The sequence below is a fragment of the Saccopteryx bilineata genome, chromosome 3 (assembly GCF_036850765.1).
Source record: "Saccopteryx bilineata isolate mSacBil1 chromosome 3, mSacBil1_pri_phased_curated, whole genome shotgun sequence".
Taxonomy (NCBI): Eukaryota; Metazoa; Chordata; class Mammalia; order Chiroptera; family Emballonuridae; genus Saccopteryx; species Saccopteryx bilineata.
This window is the reverse complement of record NC_089492.1, coordinates 249226488-249237243: the sequence shown is the minus strand read 5'-3', so window position 1 is coordinate 249237243 and position 10756 is coordinate 249226488. Positions and strand designations below refer to the sequence as shown.

The following is a 10756-nucleotide window of genomic DNA, read 5'->3' as shown; positions in this document are numbered from 1 at the left end:
ATTCCCTGGGTTTAAAAGAATGTCAGCAAAGGCAGACTGTTTTAAAAGCTAGACTTTCACAAGCCAGCATTGCCACCTGGAGAAAAAATAATTATCTAATTGTAAAGTCTGGTCCCATAAAAATCTTATCAAACAAGCATTTATCATTCTATGATAAAAAGCTACTATTTAATCCTCTTAACAACCCTAGAAGGAATTATTATCCCCATCTGAGACAAAATCAAGCGTGACAAAACCAAGACCCAAGAAGTTAGGTAATTTGCCTAAGGTCACACAGCCAATAAAAGGCAAACCCCAGATTGGAACCCCAGTTAAGACCTTTAGACCTAAGAACTGCCAAGAATCTGGTGCCCCAACCTTAATGTAGAATCAAATGAAAGAGACCTAAATTGCATAAAAAACCCCAAAAAACTGTATTTTTCCCCCAGAAATTATTACTTTGGCTTTTTATAAATATAAAATTATTTTTTAATTCCTACTTTTTTTTTTTCTTTTTTTTAATTTTTCTGAAGCTGGAAACGGGGAGAGTCAGTCAGATCCGCATGCGCCCGACCAGGATCCTCCCGGCACGCCCGCCAGGGGCAACACTCTGCCCACCAGGGGGCGATGCTCTGCCCCTCCGGGGCATCGCTCTGCCGCGACCAGAGCCACTCTAGCGCCTGGGGCAGAGGCCAAGGAGCCATCCTCAGCACCTGGGCCATCTTTGCTCCAATGGAGCCTTGGCTGCAGGAGGGGAAGAGAGAGACAGAGAGGAAGGAGGGGGGGGGTGGAAAAACAAATGGGCGCTTCTCCTATGTGCCCTGACCGGGAATCGAACCTGGGTCCCTCTGCATGCCAGGCCGACGCTCTACCGCTGAGCCAACTGGCCAGGGCCAATTCCTACTTTTTCATTCTTTGTTTGGTGCCCTAAACACTCACACTTTGGTATGCCTTTCACTAATCCAGAGTTGCACACATCTGTAGGATCTGAAGTCTAGGCATTTTCCCTCTGTCCTCTCACAAAAATTTTCAAGCAATTTCCTAAAACTTTTTACTTATTATTTTCTAATTTTTAAATGTTTTTTAAGTGAGAGGAGGGGAGATAGTGAGACAGTCCTGCATGCACCCTGACCAGGATCCACCCAGTAACCCATCTAGGGCCAATGCTCCGATTCAACTGAGCTATCCTCAGTGCCAAAGCTCAATGCTCAGACCAGCTGAGTTACTGGCTGCAAGAGAGGAAGAGAGAGAGAAGGGGGAGGGAAGAGGAATAGAAGCAGATGGTCGCTTCTCATGTGTGCCCTGACTGGGGATCAAACCTGGAACTTCTACATACCAGGCCGATGCTCTATCCACTGAACCATTCGGCCATGGCCTTCGTGAACTTTAACAAATTAAAATGTAATGTTTTTCTAAGTTAAAAAAAATTTACCGGCCTGACCTGTGGTGGCATAGTGGATAAAGTGCTGAGCTGGAACGCTGAGGTCACCAGTTCAAAACCCTGGGCTTGCCTGGTCAAGGCTTATATAAGAGTTGATACTTCCTGCTCCTACCCCCTTCTCTCTCTCCCTCTCCTCTTTCAAATGAATAAATTAAATTAAAATAAAATAAAATAGGTGCTTAGAAAATATTTCTAAAAAAAAAAAAAAAGATTTACCAAACAGCTCAAAAATTTTTTGTTCTCATCTTGATCTCATAGGCTCTAAATCAATATGAATGGCTCCCACGTCCAACCAGGTGCCCACGCTAGAAATCTGGTTATTTTTAAACCCCATGCCTGACTCTACCCACCTTCTATCCCTACATGATTCTCTTCCAATCTATTTTTCACATGAGGGTGATCTAATTTCCAAATGTGATTATTTCATTCTCCTGCTCAAAACCTTTCAGTGTTGCTGTATGACTCACAAGATAAAACCCAATTCTCTAGACCCTCCGGCCTTCCCATCCCTCTCTGAGACTCTTGCTTCCCTTTCTCATAGCACCAAAGCATTACACTATAAATTTTATTTTTTTAATCTTAATTTATTGATTTTAGCGAGAGACGAAGGGAGAGAGAGTAAGACAGGAACATTGATCTGTTCCTGTATGTGCCCTGACCAGGGATCAAACCAGCAACCTCTGTGCTTCAGGACAATGCTTCAACCAACCGAGCTATTTGGCCAGGGCGAGATTTTATTTTTATTCATTTGTTTGTTTAAAGAGATAAACGGAGACAGACATGAAGGGAGAAAGATGAGAAGTATCAACTCGTATTTGCGGAACTTTAGTTATGCATTGATTGCCTCTCACACGTGCCTTGATGCGGGGTGGGGGGCTTCCAGCCCAGCTAATGACTTTGGGCTTCAAGCTAGTAAGCCTGAGATCAGGCTGGCAACCTCAGGGTTTCAACCTGGGTCCTCAGAATCCCAGGTCAACATTCTATCCACTGCGCCACCACCTGGTCAGGCTTGTTTTTATTCTTTTTTTTTTTTTTTTTTTTTTTTTTTACACAGAAGTAGAGATAGACAGGGACAGACAGACAGGAACGGAGAGAGATGAGAAGCATCAATCATTAGTTTCTCGTTGCGCATTGCGACTTCTTAGTTGTTCATTGATTGCTTTCTCATATGTGCCTTGACCGTGGGCCTTCAGCAGACTAAGTAACTCTTGCTGGAGCCAGCGACCTTGGGTCTAAGCCAGTGAGCTTTTTTTTTTGCTCAAACCAGATGAACCCGCGCTCAAGCTGGCGACCTTGGGGTCTCGAACCTGGATCCTTCCGCATCCTAGTCCGGCGCTCTATCTACTGCACCACCACCTGGTCAGGCCTATTCTTTTTTTAACATCAAACAAAAGGAAGCAGTCTTGCCCTGGCCGGTTGGCTCAGCGGTAGAGCGTCGGCCTAGCGTGCGGAGGACCCGGGTTCGATTCCCGGCCAGGGCACATAGGAGAAGCGCCCATTTGCTTCTCCACCCCTCCGCCGCGCTTTCCTCTCTGTCTCTCTCTTCCCCTCCCGCAGCCAAGGCTCCATTGGAGCAAAGATGGCCCGGGCGCTGGGGATGGCTCTGTGGCCTCTACCTCAGGTGCTAGAGTGGCTCTGGTCGCAACATGGCGACGCCCCCGGAGGGGCAGAGCATCGCCTCCTGGTGGGCAGAGCATCGCCCCTGGTGGGCGTGCCGGGTGGATCCCGGTCGGGCGCATGCGGGAGTCTGTTTGACTGTCTCTCCCCGTTTCCAGCTTCAGGAAAATGAAAAAAAAAAAAAAAAGGAAGCAGTCTTAATTTCATGTGTGGGACAATATGTTTTATCAATGCCAAAATGTGGGAGCACAAACACAGTCCACTCTTTAAAAAAAAAAACTAAATAGTTCAAAGTAGAATTTTCCATCCTCCTTCTCCTCTAATAAAAGTTAGTGCTGGGGTCTCACACCCAGATTTTGTTTTTATCTGGCCCATATGACTTACATCTTTTCTGAAGAAAGGTGTATCTACTCCTTCCTTCTCTTCTTGCCTTCATGCTCATGTTCCTTGGGGCAGTTGCTATCTGAGAGTCTTGTAGAGCCACTGTGCTGTTTGGCTTCTTCCAAAAACATGTGCAGGCCCTAGCCGGTTGGCTCAGTAGTAGAGCATCAGCCTGGCGTGCAGGAGTCCCGGGTTCAATTCCCGGCCAGGGCACACAGGAGAAGCGCCCATCTGCTTCTCCACCCCTTACCCTCTCCTCTCTGTCTCTCTCTTCCCCTCCCGCAGCCAAGGCTCCATTGGAGCAAAGTTGGCCCGGGTGCTGGGGATGGCTCTATGGCCTTTGCCTTGGGCGCTAGAATGGCTCTGGTTGCAACAGAGCAACACCCCAGATGGGCAGAGTATTGCCCCCTGGTGGGCATGCTGGGCGGATCCTGGTCGGGTGCATGCGGGAGTCTGACTGCCTCCCCGTTTCCAGCTTCAGAAAAATACAAAAAAAAAAGAACAAAAACATGTCCAGACCAAAAGGGTGGTCCTCAAACCGAATTGGTCCTTCTCAACTTCTTTCCCTATGATCTGAACCAGAAAACTCCTTATCAGGAACAAATCTGGTCATCTTTATTCTGGCTTTTAGGTCATCATCATGCATGTCCTTATCCAGATTTTTACTGGGTCTATATATATATTCTGGACCATATCTTTACCACCTCTCCAGGCTTGATCATAAACAATATTAATTTCATCTTCTCCATCTGCAAAATCACCGTCCATATGCTTGGATTGATTGAACAGCCTTTGGATCATACTGAACTTCATTGGAAGTCCAAGGACTGGGCACATGAAGAGCAATGACCTCATTGATGTCTTGATTTTAATTTCTCTGCAGTTTCAAACTCTTAACAGGAGCTGCCCTGGAGAGATTATGGCCATGCTGTCTTTTTGCCTGTCATTCTGATTCCATCCCTCTCATTGTCTTTTTCCACATGGGTTTTGATTCCAGCTTTCCTCTCCCTGGCTTTCTGGATCATTTCTCTGAGTTTCTCCATGTTTCTCCTTTTCTTGAACCATCTTACTCTCTACTTGAGCACACATTTCCACAGCTTCAGGAGCCTTCCAATCAATAATGTAGGAGGGCTTCAGTCAGTTTGGCAACATTTTCATTTATGTGAACGATCTACAGGCCTCTTCCATCAGCAGCCAGATGCTTATCTAATGCATGAATTGTATAACTCTTTGCATTTTTTTCAGGTTAAAAAATATAAAGAGGAATCTTCCACTCTTGTTCCTTCACAGTCATAAAGATTTTAGTGAGAACACTAATGAGAACGCAAAACACTAGTCAACTATGAAACTAGTTCCCCATTAGACCAGTGGTCCCCAACCCCTGGGCCGTGGACCGGTACCGGTCCGTGGGCCATTTGGTACCGGTCCACAGAGAAAGAATAAATAACTTACATTATTTCTGTTTTATTTATATTTAAATCTGAACGATGTTTTATTTTTTTTAAATGACCAGATTCCCTGTGTTACATCCATCTAAGACTCACTCTTGATGCTTATCTCGTAAGTTCGACAATTATATTTAAAAATACCATAGTTTTTACACAGGCAGCTTAATTTTATTTTGTGCATTTATCCGTCCCACCCTAAAGGCCAGTCCGTGAAAATATTTTCTGACATTAAACTGGTCCGCGGCCCAAAAAAGGTTGGGGACCACTGCATTAGACCACCCTGCCCCAGCCTGGCAGAAAGGAAAAACATTGGAAACAGCTGGTAATCATGATTCAAATACCTGCTGGTCAGAAGATACAGTAATGGTACTGCTTGCTGTGACCAGAATCTAATAACCTATTTCAAACCTTGCCTCAAAGGTTGAATAAAAGTGAGAAACTCGGCCCTGGCCGGTTGGCTCAGTGGTAGAGCATCGGCCTGGCGTGCAGGAGTCCCAGGTTCGATTCCTGGCCAGGGCACACAGGAGAAGCGCCCATCTGCTTCTCCACCCCTCCCCCTCTCCTTCCTCTCTGTCTTTCTCTTCCCCTCCCACAACCAAGGCTCCACTGGAGCAAAGTTTGCCCGGGCGCTGAGGATGGCTCTGTGGCCTCTGCCTCAGGCGCTAGAATGGCTCTGATTGCAGCAGAGTGAAGCCCCAAGATGGGCAGAGCATCGCCCCCTGGTGGGCATGCCGGGTAGATCCCGGTCGGGCGCATGCAGGAGTCTGTCTGACTGCCTCCCCGTTTCCAGCTTCGGAAAAATACAAAAAAAAAAAAAAAAAAAAGTGAGAAACTCAGTCACAGCAACCTGGATGTGAAGTGGCCTTTGACCTTTATGGAGGGTAAGTTAATATTATTTGCCTTTAATAACTTTTTGTGAACTGTAACATTTTGATACTTAATGCTCATTCCACTGTTCCTAGCCCTACCTCAGTATGTGATCCAAGGCAAGTAGCACCATACTTCCTGGCAGGATTTGGTCCATAAAAATATAGCTCAGCACATCTGCCACCAAAAATCAAGTTAACCTAATGTGGAGAAGCAGCTGTGTTAGGCTTGCTCGCTGGTTTACAGGCTGCAAGCACTTTCCCTGATTGGTGTGTGAGCACATGGCAGTGTGACATGTGCTGAGGCTATGTAAGGCTATGGATGCTGGTACTCAGGGGGACTGTGGATGGCGAATTGTCTGCTCACCACTGTTAGGGGAAATTTTGCTGTTTTTTTTTTTTTTTTTTTTTTTTTGCCTGATACATGGTTTTCCCCTGCCTGTGTGCTTGTCCGCCATTGCAAGACTCTATTAAACAGAATGGCCCAACGCTTTCCAGCTCTGCAGATTCTCTACCATCTGCCCAAATCCAGTGTGGACCTGCCTGGCCTCAACCACTGGCATTACATCTGGTGTAGTGGGCAGGATTTAGAGCTGGTTGGTATGGAGCCACTGACACCCTTAAAGGGTGGAATAGAGGAGTGGCTGTTTCCAGTGGCTCTCCTGTTGGGGATCATGGGCTGGGTGTTTTCAACAACCCTGCGAGAAGAAACCAAGAGCTCTGTGTGAGAAGCTGCTCAAGGTTGAAAGCTCGAGGATGAGCTGCAGACTGAGCAGCAATTATTGCAAGAACTGGATTGAGTGCTGGAGAAGGAGGCTGACTGTGTTTGAGAGCTACAGTCAGAAATGCGCCTGGAACTGGAATGGTCTCTGGAGAAGGAATTACAGGTTCATGAGCTCCAGTTTGCACTGGAAGCAGAACATTGGCACCGTCAGCTGTTGCAGAAATAACTGCAGGTTCAAGAGCTCAAGCTTCAGCTTCAGGCCAAGAGCCGACAGCTGCAGGAGCCAAAGCAGGCGTGGAAGCAGCATCCGTGCTGGAAGAGTGGCTCCGAGTTGACAGGAGCAGGTGTTTTCAAGTCCTTTTCTGAGAGGGAGGCTCAGGCTGAAGCTGCTATCCACAGACTCAGAGCCTGGCCACCTGTCACCCACAAGGTAAAAATCCAGCAGCCAAGAGCACCCAGGGGCAGGCACAACCCCCTCCACAGGTAGTGGAACACTCTATGGTCCAGCCCAATACCCAGACAGAGCTGATGGAGTTGGGGGTGAAATTCAGGCAGGAACCCACTGAGCACCTGGCAGCCTGGTTGCTGTGGTTGTGGGACATAGAGGGTGGATGGCATCATGCTCTCCAGAACAGAGATGGACTGTAAGGCTGTGAGGGCTGCTGTCTGTGCTGCCCTTCTAACAGGAGAAATGGGCCTGTAAAGGTTACCTGAACATAGATGTGGGTAGACTCAATAGTGGCTGGGGAAGATAGGGAGAAATTGGATGGCAAGCCTAATAGAGTCTTGTTGGAGCTTTGGCAGCAGGTTGAGTCAGAACAATGTTTCAGCCACTTAAAAGGCAGGGGAAGTGGGTGGCCCCAGTATCTACCAGGAAAATGGATGGTGTCCAGGTTGCAAGGTTACAAGATCACTTATTGGAGACAGCTGAGGGAGAAGAGGATTTCCCCCCCCCCCCGCCAAAACCTGTTATCCCAGTTTGAATGGGGGAGGCCAAGGGATCCGTCCATGGGGATGGGCGGGGTCTGGAGAGCCCATGTGAAATTGGCAATCCACTGATCCCTTTCTAATGTGCAGTAGGTGTTGGCATTAGAAGGTAATAGGTGGAATGGACTTTCATTTTGGTGCTTTGCACAGACAGCTGAGCTGTCTATCCTGGACTAATCATTGAGCAGTGTAATAGACTCTTGGACTGTGACCAGAGGGGAACACCCTTGCTGGATGAACACACACTTGCGGACAGTACTATGAGAGAGCCTGATTGGGGGGGAACCTTTGGAGGCCCTCCTGCACTGGGAAGCTGCTCTCACTCAGTTACAGAGATGCACTAAGGTCATGTTCTTCAACTGACACAGCCCTGGACTATACAGGCCCTCCCACCTACTGTGGGGTGGGGAGTTAGAGGTGGGCCTCCAGTTAACTCCCTGGGCAGAGTGCTCAGGAAGACATTGAAGGGCACCTTTGTAATTGTCATTTTTTGTAACAGCTTATGTAGGTAATGTACCTATTGTGAGGTGGGCAACTCTAAAGGTGTGGAATGTGGGCAGGCAGCTGTGTTAGGCTTGCTCACTGGTTTACCGACTGCAAGCACTTTGCCTGATTGGTGCATGAGCACATGCATCAATATTAAACAGAATGACCCAACACTTTACAGCTTTGCAGATTCTCTACCATCTGCCCAAATCCAATGTGGACCTGGTCTTGGCTACTGGCATTATACCTAATTCTTCAAAATTGCAAAACCCATTATTTAATTCAAAAAATTTTATTCTTAAAAGATGGTTAAACAACATTATTGGGCAAAAAAATGTTGCTGGGGGTAAAGGGTAGTGAGGGTAATTGTTTAAAGCTGTATTTCAAGAGAATATAGTATTTTTATAGCCAACAATTTCTGCTCCAGCATTTAAAAAATTTTAAATGTTTAGTTTTTTTAAAAATTGTGGTAAAGTCCTGTAATGCTGGTGATTGAGGCCAGGTAGGTCCACACTGGATTTGGGCAGACTGCAGAGAAACTGCAGAGCCAGAAAGCATTGGACCATTCCCATTTAAGAGTCTTGCAATGGTGTAAAGCACACAAGTAGGGGAAAACCACTTTTTAGGCAAATGAACAGCAAATGGCCCCTCACAGTGGCAGGCAGGCAATCCGCAATCCACCATCCACCCTTATGGTAAGCACCCATAGCCCTACACACATGGCGCTGCCACATGCTCACACACTAAGTACAAGTACACTAAGGCAAAGTACAAGTGAGCAAGACTAACACAGCTGTTTTCCCAACAAGTACACATAAATTTTACCACCATAACCATTTATTAATTTTTTTTTTTTATTAAGTGAGAGGCAGGGAGGCAGACAGACTCCTGCATGCATCCTGACTGGATCCACCCAGCAAGCCTGCTACTAGCTGATGCTCTGCCCATCTGGGGCACCTGCTCTGTTGCTCAGCAACTGAGCTACAATATTTTAGTGCCTGAGGCAAGGCCATGGAGCCATCCTCAGGGCCCAGGGTCAACACACTTGAACCACTGAGCCATGGCTGCAGGAGGGGAGGAGAGAGAGAGACAGGAGGGGGGGAGGGATGGAGAAGCAGATGGTCGCTTCTCCTGTGTGCCCTAACTGGGAATCAAACCTGAGACTTCCTCATACTGGGCCAACACTCTACCATTGAACCAACCAGCTAGGGCCCCACCTTAACCATTTTTAAATGTTCAGTAGTGCCTGACCAGGCAGTAATGTAGTGGATACAGCATCAGCCTGGGACACTGAGGACCCAGGTTCAAAACCTCAAGGTCATGGGCTCACCAGCTTGAGCACAGGGTTGTCAGCTTGAGCGCGGGATCATAGACATGACCCCATTGCCGCTGGCTTGAGCACAGAGGTCGCTGACTTGAGCAAAGGGTCACTGGCTCAGCTGGAGCCCCCTCACCCCACCCCAGTCAAGGCACATATGAGAAGCAGTCAATGAACAAATAAGGTACCACAACTATGATCAGATGCTTCTCATCTCTCTCCCTTCCCGTCTTTCTATCCGTCTCTCAATAAAATAAAAAAAATCGGTAGTATTAATAATATTCACATATTTATGCAAGTAATCTCCATAAGTTTTTCATTTTGCAAAATTGAAACGCTATACCCATTAAATGATTCCCCATTTCTCCCTCCCTCCTGACTATGGCAACCACCATTCTACTGTCTCTTCTCTATGAATTTAGATACCTCACCTAAGTGGAATCATACAGGATTTATCTTTTTGTGACTGGCTTATTTCACTTACCATGTCTTTGGGGTTCATCCATGTTATATAGCATGTGTCATAATTTTCTTCCTTTTAAAGCTGTATAACATTCCATGGTTATGTTTTTGGCTATTGTGATTGCCTCTATGAGCATGGGTGTGTAATATCTCACAGACACTTCTGTCATTTTTTTTTCAAATATGTATCCAGAAGTGAATTGTCAGACCATATGGTAGTTTTGTGTTTACTTTTTGGGGGAACTATCATATCTTTCATGGTGGCTGCACCATTTTACCTTGCCACCAACAATGTACAAGGCTTCCACCTCGACACATTCTTGCAAACACAATCTATACATTCTTGTAAACATGTCTTTTTTTTTTTAAATACCTGTCCTGAAAGGGGTAAAATATTTAATCTCATTGTGGTTTTGATTTGCATTTTCCTGATGACTAGAGATGAGAACATCTTTTCATATGCTTGTTGGCCTACAGTTTATTTGAAACAACAAAAGCTACTTTACATTTTAAAAATAAACTCCCTTTTTAGAACTTGTCTTGCGAAAGTTGCTCTTCTCTATCAACTGGAAAAACTGGTGAGCTACGCTTACAAACCAAACACACAGTAAGCCTTCCTTCTTAAGACAGTTGCAAAACTGAAAGCCCCAAAGCTGTAGGTCAGGGGTCGAGAACCATTTTGGCTGAGAGTCATGAACGCCACATATTTAAAAATGTAATTCTGTGAGAGCTATACAACAACCCATGTACGTTACGCATTATCCAATAAAAATTTGGTGTCCTGGAGGACAGCTGTGATTGGCTCCAGCCACCTGCAACCATGAACATGAGCGGTAGGAAATGAATGGATTGTAATACATGAGAATGTTTTATATTTTTAACGTTATTTTTTTTATTAAAGATTTGTCTGCAAGCCAGATGCAGCCATCAAAAGAGCCACAACTGGCTTGCGAGTCATAGGTTCCCAACTCCTGCTGTAGGTGGTGACAGAAAAAAAGTCATGTTATCCGCAGGAAAAGAACAAGCTCGCCCCCTAGTGACAAGTTA

The 10756-nt window shown here is 46.0% G+C and overlaps 1 pseudogene; it reads right to left on the bottom strand.

The window, feature by feature from the left end:
• Positions 1-3444: 3444 nt before the first annotated feature.
• On the bottom strand, positions 3445-6763 carry LOC136330025 (SNW domain-containing protein 1 pseudogene; annotated as a pseudogene).
• Between the last annotated feature and the right edge of the window lie 3993 nt (positions 6764-10756).